General features: G+C 42.0%; 2 pseudogenes; one reads left to right on the forward strand and one right to left on the reverse strand.

Annotated features, from left to right (window-relative positions):
* Window positions 1-262: 262 nt before the first annotated feature.
* LOC115569826 (MRG/MORF4L-binding protein-like) lies at window positions 263-2619 on the forward strand (annotated as a pseudogene).
* Window positions 2620-19457: 16838 nt separating this feature from the next.
* LOC115569827 (NACHT, LRR and PYD domains-containing protein 1b allele 2-like) lies at window positions 19458-20802 on the reverse strand (annotated as a pseudogene).
* Window positions 20803-21395: the final 593 nt, after the last annotated feature.

Below are 21395 nucleotides of genomic sequence, written 5' to 3' on the forward strand. Positions count from 1 at the left end.
GTAGCTGATTGTACTTAAGAACAGTATCTGAGTAAACTGTACCTTCATGTCGTCACTGTCGGTCCCAATAATGTTCTCCGTCTCCTCGATTTTCATAATCGGTCCTGAACACACCATAAGACATCGGTCTTTAAGTCCTTAAGTGTCTCCTTATTATTACATTTGTATAACATTTTGGTTCAATCATTGTTTATAGAGTGTTGTATAAATAAGTGTATTATTATTATTGATGACAGTGTGTAGAGCGAGTGTGTAACTGTGTGTCTCTGCAGGAGTGAACCGTCACTTCCACATGATCTGTATCAGAGACAAGTTCAGTCGAACTCGGCCGGCAGGTTTCCTCCTCCGTCATCTGGGACCATCTGGGAACCATGTACGACATGCAGGCTCTGGTGAGGACACGCGCACAACACAACACAACCACACCACACACACACACACACACACACACACACACACACACACACGTACATCACTCATCGCTTCTAAAATCTTTGGTGTGTGTGTGTGTGTGTGTTGCAGCACGAGTCGGAGATCTTGCCGTTTCCGAACTCAGAGAAGAGCTTTCTCTCTGCCTGATGACATCATCCAGGAGGTTAAAGAAGGTGAGAGTGTGATCTCTGTCAGAATGATAATGCGGCGCTCTCTCTCCGTAGATTACCCACAGTTCCTTGCAGTTATTTGAACATTTCCCACGCTGGATGTGAGGACAGGATGTGACGCCTTCACTAGAACCTGATGTTCTGTTCTCTGCGGCTTCACTCACTGAGCACCATGTGAAGCTCGTAGCTGCTGTTAGCATGCAACATGCTGAGCTAAGATAGCAAACATGGTGACATTACATCACTGCACACACAGATCACCTGCTGTTTCACCTGTTGTTAATGAGAACTCATTAATAGTGTCTGTTATAACTTATCCAGCCTCCCTGAGCGGCCGGTGAACTCAGCTGTTCGATGGATAGAATCAAATGGCTCAATCGATGAAATCAGTACTGATCCTACATTTGAGAAAAAAGTTGTGTTCAGTACATTTTCTGCTGTAAGTGGTCCTGCTGCAGAGGACAGAGACGGATGGATGAAGGTTGGAGTCACATTTGATTCCCAGTAGTGTCGATTCAAACGGCAAGAGACGTCTGAGATGTTTAAATTCTGCTCGTTGACACTTTGAAGGCTCAGACGAATCTCTCTGGACCTTTCTCTCTCAGGGAAGCTGGGCTCAGAGGAGGACACCAAGGAGGAGTTCAGGATGGAGAGAGAACCTCCGGCGACACATGAAGAAGGGTATCGTCTCAGACGCAGCGTCCTGACCGCTGACGGGTTCAGTTCTCTGTCTGTCGTGTCATTTCTGTCACACTGTCAACTTAAAGATGCAGAGCGTAAGATTGTTGTTGAAAAACTAGTGCTGGTAGTGTAGAGCTAACTGAGCTACCTGAGCTAACAGAGCTAACTGAGCTACCTGAGCTAACTGAGCTAACTGAGCTACCTGAGCTAACTGAGCTACCTGAGCTAACAGAGCTAACTGAGCTAACTGAGCTAACAGAGCTAACAGAGCTAACTGAGCTACCTGAGCTACCTGAGCTACCTGAGCTACCTGAGCTGAGTGTTTATTTACTGAATGAGTGGGTATTAATCATCTGAGTTCGTGTTGAAGCTCCGTGCCGTCACACATGAACACCTGTCGTCTTTAAAGCCTCAGAAACAGTTTGGTAATTGAACATCATGTCCAGGTGGAGATCAGGTGACGTAGATGTGACTCGTGTCCTGTCGCTCTCTCTCTCTCTCTCTCTCTCTTTCAGGCAGTAACTCCTCGGTGAAGATGTCGGAGCGAACGAGCAGCAGTCGGGACAAGGAGAGAGAGCGAGACAAAGAGAAGGGAGGCAGTGAGGGAGGAGCAGCGGGAGGAGGAGGAGGAGGGAAGGAGGCGGAGAAGAGGAAGAGGAGTCGAACGGCCGACAAACTTCTGTCGTCTTCCAACCCGGCGAGTCCGGGAGGAGCCAAGAGGAGACGCACCTGAGAGACGGACAGGGCGAGCGAGAGAGAGAGAGAGAGAGAGACATAGTGTGTGTGGAGGAGAGAGAGAGAAAGGAAGGAGTAGGAGGAGGAGGAGAAGCTGCCGTCACAGGAATCAAACCTGTGAGTTTTATCTGATGTGGTGGAGGAGGCGCTTCACGCTGACTCGTGTGAGCTGCTTCATCTCAACGCAGTCGCCATCATTTGATCCCAGCGGAGGAAGTGACATCACTGCTGCCGCAGCCGGAGGACACGACACGATCCCGAGTGTCACCTGACGTCCAAATCTCTTTATCTTTTCATTATTGTGTTGTATTAGCAGGTTACAGTGTGTCCTCCCAGCCTTTTAAAACCATCCTGTGTTTTATATAAAGTGTAATTTATCATCTCATCGCTCGCCGTCAGACTCATGATGGACACGTTAAAGAAAAAAGGATAACGATCGATGCAGCAGAACCAGAGTTCTCAACATTTTTATTCCCTTTTCTTGTAAAAACCTGGGGGCCTACATTACCCACAGTGCAACTCAACCACGGACAGTTCAGTCCGAGGTCTGTGTGTTGTGCTAGTAGCAGCTACTGTAGCCTGCAGCGGAGACGAGGATCGCTGCAGGGCGTCTGCTCAGCCGACGCCGACTCGAGTGACATCACTGGAGGCAGCTCCCTCTGAAGGATTCATACTACTGTTAGAATATACGTATGCAGTTGAACTCTGAGGTTGTGTCATCAGAGGAGGCCGATCGCAGACGGACTCATCAGGTGTAATTATTGGAAAAAGCTGAAAGGTTGAAAATATTTCAACTCCCCAAAAAACTGCCAGAAAAACCTGAAGTGTCAAAACAACAGAGGAGCACAAAGCTCGTCATCAGGAGGACGGACGTTCAGCGGGTGTTTCTAACAGCGAGTGTGTTATCGGGCCTGTCAGCGCTGAAACAAGTCCTGCCATCACGACCTGATGCGAGTGGCGTGTGCGTTGGCCTTCTTGGACAGCCGGGTACGGCAACACAGCGCGGACAAACCTCATACAGAACCGCAGTGAAGATTTGTTAGTTTAACTTGTTTAGTTTAAGATTATGATAGAAAAGAAGTTCTAGTAGAAGGAAGCAGGACAGAGGATGTGATGTTAAACTTACAGGAGTGAGATTGAAAACTAAAATATATTAAATATCTTATTTTGATGTTTTTATTATTTGAATTGTATTCAGTAGTGACGATGTCGTTTATCATAGATCCAAAATGAAATATGTAGCTGATGTGCTGCACAGAGGTTTTTACATTTAAGGACTTAAAACTTACAGAATTATAAAATCACACTACAAATAAATATAAATACAACAATATACATCAACATACACACAACCTACATCAAAGTACAATAAGCTAAACATGCGTGCAGCTCAGCTTTAACTTCTGTTGTCGAACGTTTGATATCTGAGTGTGTTGGAGCTGCTGGTGATGAGTTCGAGTCTCTCAGGTCTCACGTGTCCTGGAACTCCTGGAAACAGCTGACCATAATTGAACACAACACAGTGTGGTATCAGTAATATACTGTACAATATCACACAAATGTAGATTCTTCTTAAAGGAAAGTGAGCGGTTGGTTTCAGACACCCGCGGTGGTGTTTACTGAAGCTCCTGATGCTCGCTGGTGTTCCTGCAGTGTGTTTGGGATTATAAATGAATTCAGGGAACATGTTGTGTGGCCGCGCGCTGTCAGCCGGGTCGACACTGGAGATGTTCTCTAGAGAAGAGTTAAAGATTCTGTATGTGGTTTGTCCGAGTCGTGTTGCCGTACCTGTCTGTCCATGATGGTGGACGTACAGGTGCAGGTGCCGCTCACATCAGGTAACGACGCCGGCCACCTCCCCTTTATACCTGAAACAAATCGTTAAATGTGTTCCTGCTTCCAGAGAAGCCCGGTCAGAGATGAAGTTGGACCCGTCTCGGCTCCTCTGCGCTCACTGCAGGAAGCCAAACGTTGTTCTTATTGCATTAATGGTGCTTTTTGTTTGATTTGTTTGTACATCTTCAGGTGAATGTGGAGCAGGAGATCCGCTGTGATCCAGACTAGAGTTCAGACTCGGTTCATCTTAAAGTCCGAGCAGCTGACGGTCAGAACCAGAACAGAACCTCTGCTGAACGTGAAGCTGCGACGCGTGTTTTTGTCTTCTGACACAATAAATCTCAACGTCTCCACGATGAATGTGAACACAGTTAGAAGCTCGTTTCAGTTTCAGTTTTCAGTCTGAGGAGTCGAACAGGAAGTGCTGGACATGGAGTCAGCTGATTGGTTGAGCCAAATGTTCCTTTAACTCTCGATCGACGTGTTAATTTATTGATGTTCAGTGAGGCTGATCAGCTGTTTGTGTCATTAAAGGTGAACTCAGATCAGTGACGTCTCCTCTTATTCTTCCCCAGCAGCAACAAAGTAACTGAGTAAATGTACTCAGTTACTTTGTTGCTGCTCTCTGTCTGCTGCTTTTTATTCACCAGGTTTAGTGACGTTTTAAAGACTCTATGATCACCTATTGATCATTTCTTCACACATAGAAATACAATAATGTAATATAGACAGGAATGTAACTTCCTCTTTTACACAAGGATTACTTTTGATACTTTATGTTTTAGTATGGATATTTTGGACTTTCTCTGTTCTGTTACCTTGATGGTTGTAAGAATGTAGAAATATCTTTACTTTTTCCTCTCTGCCATTTTTTAAAGGCAAATCTTGTACTTCACTACATTTACTTCAGTGAACTTAAGTTACTAGTTACTTCACAGATTACATTCTGCATCAGAGGTAATGTAGCAAATATTTAAATTCACATATTTAATCAACCAACAGAAAAAGTATCAATAAAACATGTAAATATATGTGATCTACTTTTACTTTGATACTTGAGTCCGTTTACTATCAGATACTTTAAGATACTTTTACTCGATTACTATTCATATGTGTGACCTTCACTTTTCCCAAAGTAACATCTGAACATGATATCTTTACTCTGACTGAAGTGTGACTGTTGAGACTTTCTCTCTGCTCAGTTTGTTTGTGTGACGACACAATGAGGTCATAACCAGTAAATAAAACATGAGTTGTGTTGCTGCAGCATGTGTGTTAATGTTGAGGACCTGAACATAAACACAGGTGATGTGAAGGTGTGTCCGGGAGTCGCTCAGGTGAAATCAGGACTGAGAGGTTTCTATGGACGATGATGTTGAGGACTTCCTGTTTTGTTTTGTTAATAAATTTTAATTTTGGGTGAGAACATCAGATTTATTAACAGACTGAAACTTTCAGATCATTCTTCAGCCTGCAGTGTGTCGGGTTGACCACCGGGGGGCGCTGTCCTCCTGCTGTGAGCCAGTTTGACATCAGCACCTGAAAAAAACATCTCACAAGAATAATACAGTTTGTTTCATGTTTCTGTCTGTTTCTGTGTGGATTGTGAATATGTGTTGTGTTCAGTTCCTCTCAGTCTGACCTGCGTTATAAACTACAGCTGTCAGACTGTCAGACTGTCAGTGGATGAAGCCTTCAGACGACCTGTGAGTGGTTCAGCAGTTCACACCATCACAAGAGACAGTTAGAGGCACATAATGTGAGTGGGAGAGAGTATTGATCAGGATCGATCGGTGTGTGTCAGGTGAAGGTCAGCTGAAGGTCACAGTCTGAAGGTTCAGCTTCTGTCTCTGTTCGTCTGTTGTTCCTCCTCACACACACTTTTGTGCTCAATCTGGTTTTTATTGACACAGATTGTGAAATAATTCGTGCTGCTATAAACTCCTGAACATCCTGTCAGCTGCTGCAAGAGAGAGAGAGAGAAGTGAATAATCATGTTCTGTTGAGGAGACTTGATGAGAAATCCAAAGCTGAGGAGGGAGAAGCAGAAGGAGGCCGAGGGGAGGAGATGAAGAGATGGACGGTGCTGAGGAGAGGTGGAGGATGAAGATGGAGGATGAGGAGGAGCGATGGTGTAACTTTGATCCAACATCAGTTCAGCCAGTTTGGGAAGAGTTGTGTCAAACTCAAAATGTCCCCAGAACAGTTAAAACTGACCACATGTTGTTCTGTAATCATAATATAAAATGATGTTTTTGCAATGAGAGATATTGTTCATTATCTGTAAAGATTCAAATGATATCACCCTAGAAAAGTTATCTCAAAGCACATCATTTAGGAAGAAGGAGCAAATGTGTTTAGGTTTTCTGTTTGTCACAGGCAGACTGATGATGGAGCACTGTTATGGAAAGATTAGGTGTTTTTTACCCTTATTAAATGTGAAAACATGTATAATGTTTAGTTTTTTAACAGAACTGACAGATATTCTTTTAAAACTATTTTCAAAATGAACTTTTAATCTTCCTGTTGTTTAGGGTGTATAAAACATCAGAACACTGTAGAAATGCCCATCAGAGGGTTCAGATAGTGAAACACAGTAAAGAAGCTCCTGAAGAACCTAAAGCCGGCTGGTTCCCGTCAAACTGATCGATTGATGATTGTATTGATGATTATCTCTGGAAACAGCGCCCCCTGGATCTACATGCTGGTGAACGACAGTCTGTGTGTGGTGAGACCAGGACATTACACCCGGACTGAGCCTGCAGGTGGAATCAATAAGTATTGATTAGCTATCAACACAGTCAGACTGTGAGTGGATGTTAAAGTGAAGAAACTCAAGTTCAACCGTCCTGACGTCACAACTTTATTTACATCTAACAGTTAGCAGTTAGCTGCTGGTCCTGCAAACGGGGAGATCTGCGTGTCACAACAGCCTAATCAATAAATATTAAGTACAAAATAAGCAATATATAATAAAGAGGTAAGAAATAGATTCTTACATACATAATATGTACTAGTGCCCCGCCCCTTTCTGTGACATCATCCCCATGAAGTCATCAATCACATTTAATTTAATTAATTTTATGGTAAAAGTACAGAACAGAAATCAGTAACACTTGAGCTGAGGTGTCCAAATTACCTGAATGCACCCGATTACAATATTAAAGTAATGTAACTTGATTACATTCAGTTAGTTTTGGATTAATAACAAATGAAGACCAGAGAAATTAAATATCAATTTTAAAAAAGTAGCTTTTTGTGTATCCTGTTAACAAGTGTTTATCTGTGTTTGTTCTATTAATTTTTATCTTAACCTTTGACAAGAGAAGTTACAGTAAATATGATGCAGTTGAGTTTCTCCTGCAGAGACTCGAACTCAGGATAAAAGTAAATTCTCTGAACACAGAACTCCTGCTCTACCCACTGAGCTAAACAGCTTTGAATGACTGAGGAATTCTCTGGTTGGAATGACGTAAAACCACGTCAAATAAGGTCCAGCCCACAGATTTTCTGACGAATCCAGGTGGTGCACGTCAAAGGGGCGGTCTCGCTCGTTTCCCGCGTGAAAGTTGCGCATTTCCCTCCAAAAAGTTAGATGTGTATAAAAATGGCTGACTGATCGTCCACTCTGTTTGGAGCTGCTCTTCTCTGAGGACACGAACACGGTGAGTAAACTGTTCTGTACGAATCTGCTTTATGTGTCCAGTTACCTGCTCAGTACAGGTGTATTCATGTCTGTATGGGAAGTGTACAGGTAGTTAATACTTATTGATCTCAGGTAATAAGTCCAGGTGATGTTCCTTCATATATTTAGCAGCTCCACATATTAACTACCGTCATGCGCTGTCTGAGCCCAGTGAGTTCTGTGCGGGTTAAAATGGAGCCAGCCTCCCTCTCATTGTGGTGAGATTTGTTTCTACCTCAAATGTTTTCTGAAATAACTCTGAACAGAAACTGAAGACGTCTCATTTAACTGTTAACTGTCGAGGTAAATTCAGCTGGAACATAATCCTTTAATTACAGCCAGTTTAAATCCGTGATGGACGTTGTGTTTTGTTCCATGCACCAAACTCCATTGTGATTTTGGTCGGTTTTATCTCTGCCATGTTAATTACATAAATAATGCACAGTTAACTAACTTTGGTCACTATCTAAATACAAGACGGTAGTTTCGGTAAAGTCGGCATGAAGTTTTTTAAATGTATTTATTATTTAGAACAGCATGAAGCTGTTAACTAACGTTAGGTGTTCAGTGTAAGTGAGTGGTTATGTTATGCTATGTTAGCTAGCTGACTTTAAAGTTGTTGCAGATGCACTGCATGGTTTGGAAAACGTTAGCAGCGGCTCAGCTGCCTTTATTAACGGGTACTGACACTATAACGAGCTTATAAAGACGTCTGAGTCATTTAATCGTCGTGTTTTTACAGACAGGTTTGCATGTTAGCTAACGTGTGTGTCTGTTGGAGAGTGTTAGCATGACGCCATTATCCTGCTGTGTAATGTTAGCTTGTTAATACTAGCATCGTTACAGCTGAATATCTGAGTACAGCACAGTTAGCTAAAAGGCTCCATGTGCTGTGTGTAATAATGTCTCAGTATGTTAGTATGTCAGCATCTAGAAGGTCATTTTGAGCAGCTAAAGTAGTTTAACACACAATATGCAGCCTCATTACAATCTGCACAGAATGTATTCAGTGTGTTTGTCTCAGTTCTGGTTTAATTTGATATTTAAATCACTGCACTGACTCCCTGTAAGTCAAAAGATAGACTTTAAAATCATATTACTTGTCTATAAAGCACTACATGTTCTCAGGATTTAATACATTTGGTTAACTTTTGGTTTACCTTTAAAAAAAACACATTTATTAAGTCAGATTATAGCAGATTTTACAGTGCAGAGTGATGTGAGGACTCCTGAAGTGATGTCATGCACATGGTTACAGACTGCTATACCATTCTTTATTATGAAATTATAATCCTGTAAGAAATCCCCCTTTTTGCCAGATGTGTCTGTAATCTGATTACATTTTCTTTTTTACTGCTATAATCAGAATATATATACACAAACACACACACACACACACATATGCATGTAGTCATCATGTTATATTAAAGTACTGCCTCCTCTCTCCAGGTGAACAGTGGGACTTGTCTTCAGCTTCAGGTGGAACAGCTCTGACATGTATGGTGATCAGACCCGGAGAGGAGAGACACCTGGTCCAACAAGGTCAGTGCAATGTAGGTGCCAAAAATTAAAGGCATAAAGTGTGAGATTGGTCAGTTGCTGTTCATTAATACTCTAAAATCAGTAAATGATTCTAGAGGATAGTCGAGTTTCATTCACAGGTCGTTGAATACCGACAGTTTGGGTTGGCAGAAGCCACTACAGTGTCTCTGTACACTAGGACACGGCTCTTTAAATTTAGTAGTAATTTAAATGTTTTTTGTTTACTGAGAGGAAATATAAACAGTCTGTCTGTTTAGAACGCCTGCATTTATTTGATCTCATTTATATATAATAATATAAATGATATCATATTTTATTTAACATGTATATCTCCACTGTTCAGCCACAACTATTAAAACAAGCTGACAAGTGAAGTGAGCATTGATCATCTTGTTAGCAATCAAATGTTCTGCTGGGAAACTTTAAGTTCTGTCATTTCTGTGGATCCTCTTTGACAAACACCACCCACCCAAACACCTGTTCAGACCAACGACACCCCCTCATGGCAAAGAACCCAAGGTGTCAAGCTGGCCTCCTCATTCTGCCAGATTCCCAATCCAGTTGAGCATCTATTGGATTGCCCAGAACCAACTTCCATCCACGTCGGGGCCCCCCGTGGATCGTTCTTGGCTCTGACTGCATCCAGTGGAAGCTCAGCTGGATTGAGATCTGGGGAATCTGGAGGCCAGGTTGACACCTTGAGCTCTTTCCCACGTTCCTCGGGTCGTTCCTGAGCAGTTTTTGCAGCGTTGCAGACGCGTTGTCCTGCTGGGGGGGCACTGCCATCAAGGAGTGCTGCTGCCATGAGGGGATGTACTCGGTCTGCAGCTGTGTTTGGGTGACTGGTGTTTGTCAAAGAGACATCCACATGAATGCTAGGACTCATGGCTTCACAGCCGAACATGGCATTGGAACACAATGATCCATGTTATTTATTTCACCTGTCACTGGTCTAATGTTGTCGCTCTCAGTGTGTACACATGTTAAATACTTTATGAATTAGATCATAGCTTACTGCGATGTTGAGCGCAGTAAGCTACGACAACCAGAATTTGAATTAGATCAAATAAATGCATATAGGCACTGTAACCAGACTTGTTAATATTTCCTCTCAGTGAAACAAAACCTGTTTAAATGACTTCCTCTTCCTTTGAACCCTGTGGGTTTTGAGCTGGGACTTATACATTTTAAATGGACAGCTTCATTTAACGATCCGATTGTGCTGTGGTGACGTTTTTCGTTTGGAAGCAGTTGTTGTGGTTATGTTCATGGTGGCACTGCAGCAAACTGATAGCTACAAACAGCTTGAGCGGTTGTTAGCTCGTCTGCCTCCTTATGAGTGTACTGAAGGTTGTTTTCAGTTCAGGTTCATCTCCACTTGAGCGCACAAATGTGCATTCAGAGAGTGCTGATAAGCTTGACAACTAATGCATTTAGGCACTGTAACCAGACCTGTTTATATTTCCTCTAAGTGAAAACAAACCTGTTTTAATGACTTCCTCTTCCTTTGAACCCTGTGGGTTTTGAGCTCGGACTTATACATTTAAATGGACAGCTTCATTTATGTAGATTCAACATTAACATAAGCCTCGGCCTATTCGACCAGCAGGCACTAATAAGGATCGTATTCAGTTTCTCACGTGCAACTGTGCGGTAGTGAAGTTTTTGGTTGAGAAGCGGTTCATGTGGTCTCATACATGGTAGAGATGCAGCAGACTGAGCTACAAACACCAGCAGAATTACCGGAAACATGTTAATTTCTGTCAGCCTGAGTAAGGTTTTGCTTGAGCAGTTGTTAGTTTGTCTACGTCCTTTGAGTGTATAAACTATGTTGAGCAGAGCTTGGTGTTAACATTGGCGTTCTTATATGTGGTAGAAGTGCAGTGAATTGAGCTACAACACCATCAGAACTGAGCGGAGAAGTGTTGTTTTGGAGGCCTCGTTGTATAGAGCTGTTTAGGGACAAAAGTTCAGTGACAGTAATCCAGTTGTTAGTGGTCTGCCAGGCAAACCTGGTGTTATCATTGTAAGTTACAGGTTAACTTGACCGGACTTCAGCTATCTTCAATAGCAAATGCCCGAGTGCAGTCCATCGGAGCTGTAAGGGGTGTTTTCTATGAATGGCAGTAGTCAGGCCTTTGATCAGCTGCTGGTATTGGTAGTAGTGTATCCTACGAGCCCTTGTGCCATCCCGCCAACTTACAGGCCTCTGTTGTTACACACCTATGGTATGGTAGAATCGTGCACAAAGTGTACGTGTTTAGTTGGGCCTCGGCCTGGCTAGGGACATGCTCAGGGCCACGGTAAAAGCTCGCCTGACGCCACTAAAGTGGCTCCGGTCTCTGCCCTCATCTGTCCATGCCGATCTCACTCGCGAGTTCAGTGTGTATGGGCGCGATGCATTTGCTTGAAGATAATGTTGAACTCTGTGATAAAACAAAATAAAATATAAAATTTGCAGGAATTAAATTTCTTTGCAACTGTGTGTAACAGCATCCTGCTTGATAACACCATGCAGAGATCATTACAAAGCTGTTACAGGGCCCTCGGCCTCACTGCCCAGCAGACCACTAATAATATCTGATTGTGATGTGGTGACGTTTTTCGTTCAGAAGCAGTTGTTGTGGTCATGTTCATGGTAGAAGTGCAGCGAACTGATAGCTTCAAACAGCTTGAGCGGTTGTTAGTTTGTCTGCGTTCTTCTGAGTGTATTGAAGGTTGTTTTCAGTTCAGGTACATCTCCACTCGAGCGCACAAATGTGCGTTCAGGGAGTGCTTGATAAGCTTTATGAAGCCTTTGAAGTTGTTGTTTTGCTGGAGAAACATCGTGGTATAAAGCTTTTCAGGCTAACAGTGTTAGCTAAACAATTTTGAGTGCAGTAAGCTACAGCAACCAGATCACCACTATAGAGTTCGAGGCACAAAAGTTCAGTAACAGCAATCCAGTTGTTAGTTGTCTGCCAGGCAAACGTGGTTATTAGGCTTGTGTGAACCGACCAACCAGAGCAGACTGAGGCCCCACCTCAAAACCCACAGGATTCAAGGAATGTTTTTACAGCTACTGGATATCAAAAAATCTATGTATCTTGAAATAAAATGTGTATGATAATACAAGTCTTCTCACTTTTAACAACTCGACTCTCTGAGTCCTGTTAATAGCCCACAAAGTGCGTTATTTGACGACCTGAGAATGAGACTAAAAAATCAGCTGACTTTCTACAGAATTGCTTTATAAATATACCGACATCACCCAATTAATCAACTGATTAATAATTGTCCTCCATATGCAGCACACTGTCTCTCAACTTTCTGCTTTTAATGCTGGATAACTTAATCTATAATAATACACCATGTTTGAATATTTCATATTGTTTATATGAATCTGATAATAACTTGTAACTTAAGCTGTTAGACAAAGTGCAGTGAAAGTATGAATAATAAAGTTAAAAACTCAATTTAAGCAAAACATGAAAAGTATTTAACATGTATATCTTCACTGTTTAGCCACAATATTAAAACAACTGACAAGTGAAGTGAGCATTGATCATCTTGTTACAGTCAAATGTTCTGCTGGGAAACTTTGAGTTCTGTCATTTCTGTGGAGCCTCTTTGACAAACACCACCCACCCAAACACCGTTCAGACCAACTACACCCCCTCATGGCAAAGAACCCAAGGTGTCAAACTGGCCTCCTCATTCTCCAGATCCCAATCCAGTTGAGCATCTGCGGGATGCACCAGAACCAACTCCCATCCACGTTGGGGCCCCCGTGGATCGTTCTTGGCTCTGACTGCATCCAGTGGAAGCTCAGTTGGATTGAGATCTGGGGAATCTGGAGGCCTGGTTGACACCTTGAGCTCTTTCCCACGTTCCTCGGGTCGTTCCTGAGCAGTTTTTGCAGCGTTGCAGACGCGTTGTCTTGCTGGGGGAGCACTGCCATCAAGGAGTGCTGCTGCCATGAGGGGGTGTACTCGGTCTGCAGCTGTGTTTGGGTGACTGGTGTTTGTCAAAGAGACATCCACATGAATGCTAGGACTCATGGTTTCACAGCCGAACATGACATTGGAACACAATGATCCATGTTATTTATTTCACCTGTCACTGGTTCTAATGATGCGTCTCTCGGTGTATACACATGTTAAATACTTTATGAATTAGATCAAATAAATGCATTTAGGCACTGTAACCAGACCTGTTTATATTTCCTCTCAGTAAAACAAAACCTGTAAATGTTCAAATTTACTTCCAAATTAAATTAAAACTCCATGTAAATAAATTATGAAATGTGATTTCAGGTTAAATACAACTGAGTTAGGGACTCAAAACTCATCAAAAATAGACCCAGGTCTCTTTGTGGAGGACAAACAACTACCACAAAAACAAAACCTCCAAAGACAAACAAAACCTCCAAAAACAATAAAAACCTGCACAGACACACAAAACCTCTAAAAACAAACACACAAAAACCTCTAAAAACAAACACACAAACCTCTAAAAACAAACACACAAACCCCCTAAAAACAAACTCAAAACCCCTAAAAACAAACAAAAACCTCTAAAAACACACAAAACCCCTGAAAACACACAAAACCTCTAAAAACAAACAAAAACCTCTAAAAACAAACACACAAAACCCCTAAAACACACAAAACCTCTGAAAACACACAAAACCTCTAAAAACAAACAAAAACCTCTAAAAACAAACACACAAAACCCCTGAAAACACACAAAACCTCTGAAAACACACAAAACCTCTGAAAACAAACACACAAACCTCTAAAAACAAACACACAAACCCCCTAAAAACAAACTCAAAACCCCTAAAAACAAACAAAAACCTCTAAAAACACACAAAACCCCTGAAAACACACAAAACCTCTAAAAACAAACAAAAACCTCTAAAAACAAACACACAAAACCCCTAAAACACACAAAACCCCTGAAAACACACAAAACCTCTGAAAACACACAAAACCTCTGAAAACACACAAAATCTCTAAAAACAAACAAAAACCTCTAAAAACAAACTCAAAACCCCTAAAAACAAACAAAAACCTCTAAAAACAAACACACAAAACCCCTGAAAACACACAAAACCTCTGAAAACACACAAAACCTCTAAAAACAAACAAAAACCTCTAAAAACAAACACAAAATACCCCTGAAAACACACAAAACCCCTAAAAACAAACACAAAAACCTCTAAAGACATACAAACAAAAATAAAACAACACCAAACCTCTAAAAACAAACACTTAACCTCCACAAAGAGACATCAAACTACCACTGCTCCTCTTTCTCTTCCTGCAGGTGACGGACGAGCAGCTGGGACGAACAAGACGAGCCGCCACAGGACCTGAAGCAGGAAAACTGAGTATCGTCTTCTGATGAAACTCCTTCAGGTGCTGCAGGTGTTTGTTGACTCTGGTTTCACCTGCTCAGACAGTGAGCACTGTTGTCTTTGCTGGTTATTTACATAATAAAACCTTTTCTTGAATTACACTCTGTTGTGGTTTTTATAGATTTTTAAAGAACGTGCTGAGTCTTTTGATGGAGTCCACTGTCTCCTCTCAGTGGCATTTTCAAAGCTTTAACTATATTTGATGTATACATGTTCTTTCTGTAATGGAGAGCAGCGCTTCCATTACCTTCATTATCTCTTCCTATTCTGGGAATGACTGATTTAGAAACCATGTGTTGTTTAATAATGTCTGAGTAAGTTAGCCTCTCTCCATCTCTTATCACATGAATGAAGCTAACAGCAGCTGTGAGAGTTTATAACGTTTTACCAGCAGCTGATATGAAATATACCTGAAGTGCTGCCTGTGATGTCACCAAGCAGACAGATAAAAGGTCATGTTGAGCAGCTACAGTAGTTTATATGATCATTATGCAGCCTCATTGTTACCTGCACTTTAAAATCATATTACTGGTCTGTAAAGAACTACATGTTGTCAGGACTGAACACATTTGGTTTACTTGTCCGGGGATCAGGAGGGTTATTTAAAATGTTTGTTCTGATACAGTTACTTATTTAAAAATAGTCAGTAATGTAATTGAAGTAAAACCGTCCACTCATCTAATTCATAACTGTTCACTGTGTATTTCAAATAAGTACATTAATTTAATACATCAGCTGCACCAGTAATGGTCAGATTTTTCTCTGAATATTTTTTTTCCCTCTCTCACTTCACCTGTTTGTTTTCAGCTAATTCAGTCTGACCCTAAATATGCTCTCTGAACTTTAAATATTAATGTTCATGTTTTCAATTTGATCACAGCAAAGGAAAAAGTGTGTGTGCGGCTTGTGGTTTTACTCTATGAACAATTTGAACTTACAGAAACAATATGGACTAAGGTACGTTTTAACCGTTTGTTTTTTTGGTATAAATGACACATTCAGAAACCAGAAACAGGTCGTTTTTTCGTTTTTGTAATTGTGGGCAAAAAACAGAAATCACCAATATGGCTCAATTTCTTGTTTCTTGTTCGTACTGACAAAACAAATTTACCACTCACTATTTCGTTTCCATTGGTTGATGGGCCTTCAGCACCCCAATGCCTCTGATTGGCTAGTGTGCTCTATCAATTATATTTGTGCTGTGCTCTTCAAAATAAAGGTTTAATTAATTAAAAAACCTACTGATGAAAAGGTTCACGTTGCATCCTTCAGAAAACACACTATAGTACTTTCATTTTCAAAACAGACATAGTGCAGTTTTAGTCTATCAGCTGCACATAAACAGTCAATACAATATGTATTTGATTTATTTATTTAGGCTATCTTTTTCTCTTGCATTTCTTTATAATCCATGCACCAGCAGAACATTTCAAAAAGGAATGAAAGGTTGTTCATTTGATATGACAAACATTTTTGTTGTCATTAAAGGTGATAAAACACATCATGTGCGGCACCACTCAGTGAGAGCATAATGAAGCTATAATGAGGCTAAAGGCCGTCAGTATGGTCTGTGATCATAATGCAGTCTCATCTCGTCTGTCTGTTGCAATTTGTGTTAACATTGCACTGTCTAAAGGCCGAGACGTACGCAAGAACCTTTATTGTGAAGAGCACAGCACAAATATAATTGATAGAGCACACTAGCCAATCAGAGGCATTGGGGTGCCGAAGGCCCACCCACCAATGGAAACGAAATAGTGAGTGGTAAATTTGTTTTGTCAGTACGAACAAAAAAACAAGAAATTGAGCCATATTGGTGATTTCTGTTTTTTGCCCACAGTTAGAAAAACGAAAAAACGACCTGTTTCTGGTTTCTGAATGTGTCATTTATACCAAAAAAACAAACAGGTAAAACATACCTTGGTCGATATGGTCCTCGCACAGATAGTGCTCGGGCCCTAATAATACAAAAAATAAATGAAAGTCTGTCAAGAATTTGATATTTCAATTTGGTCCTTGGATGTAGCAGCAGTACCCAATCACTGACAAACTTACGTTACAGCCGATCAAGTGGAGAGCAGTCAGGGGAAGAGAAAATGACAATTGCAGCGAAAAGTTATCTGTGTGTTAGTTTGACAAACAGGAGTTGAGGTAATTGGTAAGTTCTTGTGTTGTGATCTGATTTCCAGGTTGTTTTTTGCTGTTTCTTTATGATTTGGCACATTTAGATGTGGCTTTGTTTCACAAACAATGTCTACATCTTTTGTTTTCCTCACACAAATACTCAGTAAGACTTTCAGAGAAAGGCAAATCCTCCCAGTCCAAAGAGCTCGGCAAAAAGGTTTTGTAGACTTGTCTGGTGAAAAAACATTTCCTCTTGGAGCTGTTGTGGTCAGGTGGGATGGACTGAACCATTTGTTGGGTGGGGGTCTTTCCAACAGCCTCCTCCATGGACGGGTCTTTGACTTTATCGTCCTCCAGGGCCCACTCTCTGTTTCGGGCAGCTGAAGGACACAAACGAGAACAGGGATGGTTGAGAATAAGCTGCTGGTGTAAACAAACAGTGTTGGAAATGTTGTTTAAATCCGTATGATTATAGCCTGACCAGAACTGGACTTTTGAGGCCAGTACCAATATTGAGATGTGTTTGTTTATATCAGCCATAAGTACATTTTTTAAACATTAACAGTCTTGATACAAATCAGGACTATGAATGGCAATATCAGTCTGTCAGCTAGTCGAGTGTCCTGTTTTTCCACAAATCCGGGGTTGCAACCCGAGGTCCGACCCGTTGAGAACTGTACATGTAATAGAGCTACCGTTCCCTCCATCACCTCACAGTCCCTGTATTAACATTACTACCTGCTTACCGGCTGTACTACACTGTCCCTGTCAGTCAGCATCATCTCTGGCTGCTCCTCTCCTGCCCGCTGCTGCTGTCTTCACCTTCAACCTGCTGCTGCTGGATCATTGCTGTCTCAGAGGACATGGAGGCTACAGCAGCTTCTCCAGCCAACATGTCTGTGATCTTTGCACATTGCAGCATCTACAGTGAGATTCTTCTCTCTTCTCGCAACTTCTCCGCACCCAATTTCTTTCTCTTTGGTTGCTCCATGTTGCCACTCCTCACACTCAACACTTTGAAACTAGCGGAAGTTACAGTAGACAGCACAGAGAGGGGCCGGGCCGCTGTCGTCCTATATCCTGATTGGATCAGTCCACTGTCTATATTGAAGACGGACCAATGGGCCGCTCCCTCTAAATTGTGGTCCGGTCTCTTAAAAAAAAAAAAGAAATCCAACAGCATCGGCCCCTGAGGGCTGTCGGCCCACCGGGAAAATGCCCAGTATGCCAGATTACCAGTCCAGCCCTGGCTGTGGCAAAAAAAAATAAAAAATAATCCACTGGTCAGATTCATACTTCAAAGTGATTAACCGCTAACTGCTGCTATCTGTTGCCGCCATTAGCTAGTTAGCTGGATTCGCCGTGCATCTAGTGGTCCAGTATTGGAGCTCAGAGCACCAGGAGAGTGTTGGTCTTTACACATGATATCAAAACTGCAATTTCTTCACATTTTCTTGACAATTTTAGGCCATTTTTTTTTTAGTTTTCAACTCAAACTTGTACATATTGCACCTTCAAATTCAGTAATTAGGCCACATGTAATTTCTGGACGAGAGAGTTCTTCAGTTTATGTGTCATTTCACTTACTGCCAACCACGAGGAGTTAGTGGCATTGTCTTTAATGTTTATTTCCTTATTAATACAGTTATTTCAGTTTGTATTTCTTTCTGTTTTAGACCACATACCATAAATTGTGGCAAGGCAGATGGATGAGACGATAAAGAATTGCACCTGATGGTTAAACCAATCACTGAAGCATGACGTATTGTTGAACACAACCAAAACCAACCAAAACCTCCAATATGTTTACTGTCTTTAATAAGACTCTGACTACACATGTTACACGACAAAGAAATGTGTCTGATGTGTTTTTTTTCCCACAAAAAGATGTCAACTTTGGTTTGCAGAGAGACATTAAAAACAAATGAAACAGTAACAGAAACAATCAATACTGACAGAGATTAAAGTATGTACAAGTAAATAAAAAAAACAGCAGAAACAACCAAAGAGGGTAGAATGACAAACACTGAAGGGTCAGAATTAATCATAGAGTTCCGCAGTTTAAAGTTTTGTATAAAAACTCAGAATTTAAATATTTACAATACTAATCAGGCGATAATGCACTTTCTTTTCAATAAGTGGTTATATAAGCTGTGCTCAGAGTAAAATAAGAAGAACAATGTTTAAAGCGAGACAGGTGGCAGGGTCCGCCACACATAAACAAAGTAAAACAGCATAAATTGTGTTGTCCTTTTAAGGTCAGTTTGGTTTATTCTGTCATAAAAACAAATAGTTTGTTTATTAAGTTTGTTTAGGCAGGACAGATCAGTCAATGGAAATCTATCTCATCTCATTAACATTTCTTCCTTAAAACTACAGACTGCTCCTTTAATCAGAGACATACATCATGAATATTCTTCATTTAGCCACAGAGATCCCACGCTGACAAAATCAAATCTGTGTCAATAATGAACATACCAGGATAAAGATCTATCTGTTGTCTCCAGATTTGGAAAGGAGGAAGTTCACCTGGATAAGAAGTGCTTAATTTGAATCCATCAGCTGAGGAGATTATTCGATACGACTGGAGAGCAGCCTCTGAAAGGACCAGCAGAGGGCTCCAGACCTCCTCAGGTCTCCTCTCAGGTTCAGCCTATAAACAGACGGGAGATTCCCCCGAAGCACCTGAACTAGTTCATAGCCTCATCAACAGGAAACTCAGTTTAACCAACCAGCTGAACTCTGTTCTCATTAGCTCTCATGTTGTATGTCACTAAACATTTCATAAGGTACAATATTTACATTTGGTACGACCCTCTTAGACTTTGTGTTTCTAGCTGTTTGTTTAGCTTCAGATCAGCCCAAGACGTTCAGAGAGGAAGGGGTCGACCTCACAGAGGAACTCGATCATCTCTGAACTGGCAGCTTCACCTTTCATCCTCACTGTGTCGATAACAAAACGAGCTTTGTCTTCTCTGTTGTGCTTGTCGTCCGCTGACTCCCTCTCAGAATTAATCAGCACCTTTTTCTCAAACAGTTTGTCCAGCAGACTCTTGAGAACAGGTCCTGATATCCCCTCGATGAAGCTGCTCCGTATGTCAAACAGCTTCTCGTGTGAAGGCAGATTCAGAGCGCTCTGTCTACAGGACTTTGTTAGTCCAGCTGATGAAAGACAAACTCGTCTCTCCCAGACACTGTGTCTGTTGGTGTCTCTCAGAAACAGTTTAATATGTTTCAGGATTTTCTCTAAATCCACCTGGAATGATGGGATGTAGTTGTCATAGATGTCACAGTCAAATTCTGCCGTTGTTGGTTCAACTAGAACTGAGTCGTCTTCAGGACAAGTGGACAGTGTGTATTCCTGCCCTGGCAGCAGTTTACAGTGTGAGGATGTCTCTATGTAGAGCTCATCTCCTACTCATTTCTTCCTGGTGCGCTGCACATCTCGGACCGAGACGTTACCTGGTAGCATCAACACATTGAGGAGGGATTCAAGATCTTGATCATCTGCAGGCCTGTAGAACAGCAGAACCAGCGCTCGGACCGGCTCAGGAGGTGAGTCTTCATCCTTGATGTTACCATAACCAGAAAACCCTGAGATGTTGATGATCACATGAGTTTCTGTTATCCTATGAGGGGGGATGAACTCGATGCTCTCATCATTCAGGTGAGCGACTGACAAGAACTGACATCCAGCTGTGGATGGGATCTCACAGTGTGGGAGATGAAGCCGACACACAGACTGCTGCAGACATTTGATGTCAAACAGGGGTCCTGCAGGCTTCTTGTGATGTTGGGCCAGTAGCCTCCTGTCCCAAGAGACAATCCTGTAAACCACGTCCCCTTCTCCCTCCATGTGGAACACCAGGCCCGTCACACTGCACTGGTACAGGCCTGGGCAGGAGCACAGGAACCGGTAGCTTTCATCATCCTCATCAACAGTGATATCAGGTGTAAACTCCTCAAAGCTGCTTTTTAACAGCATGTCAGGTAAGCTCTGTGATGGTCTGAAGGTCTTGTTCTCTGCACAGCTTATTTGACTCAGTGAGGGAACGCTGTGAGAACGAGGCAAACAGCTGGAGCCTCTTTGACTCCAACCAGGATCTGAGGACAGCTGGAGGTGAGGACGGGTCGGCTGGGTGTTTGTGACTGAGGAGCTCACAGCTGTAACAGGTTCCTCCATTTCTTCCAGGGGGTCATAGATATCGCTTGGCCAGCTTTCAGGACACTGATACAACCGCTCAAATGCATCTGGACATAACAGGGCATGTCCAGAGGAATAAGTAGAACTAGCTGTGAATGGGAGTCTATTACCCTCGTCGAAATCGTCAATGTCCTCATAAATCTCTGCTAAAGAAATACAATCTTCAAAATCAGGTTCAGTAAAAGAACTACCTGTGAGTTCGAGCATTTGACTCTCGACTTCTAAATAGTCATCGTCATCCGGGGGACTCCTGATGCTAGTGTTTCCATCATCAGGGGAAGAAGCAGAACTATCTCCACAAATCCTGGACAGGGCCCTCCTGATCCTGCTGGCTGCTCTTCTGAAACATGATGCTCGTCTTCCTCTTCTTCTAGGTTCCACAGTCGACTCCATGTTGCTGCGATCACATTCAGATTCAGGCTGAATGAGCAGGAGAATCAGGAATCTGCTGAGTTTCTTCTATCTCGTTCTGACTCCCTCTTTCAGCTCCAGCTGAACTTTCCTGTCCATCTGTGAGTCTCTTTTGTGTTTCTTCTGCTCCCTGAAATAAAATGATGAACATTCAAGCATTTCTCGCAAATCCTT

Source organism: Sparus aurata, chromosome 19 (genome assembly GCF_900880675.1).
Source record: "Sparus aurata chromosome 19, fSpaAur1.1, whole genome shotgun sequence".
Classification (NCBI taxonomy): Eukaryota; Metazoa; Chordata; class Actinopteri; order Spariformes; family Sparidae; genus Sparus; species Sparus aurata.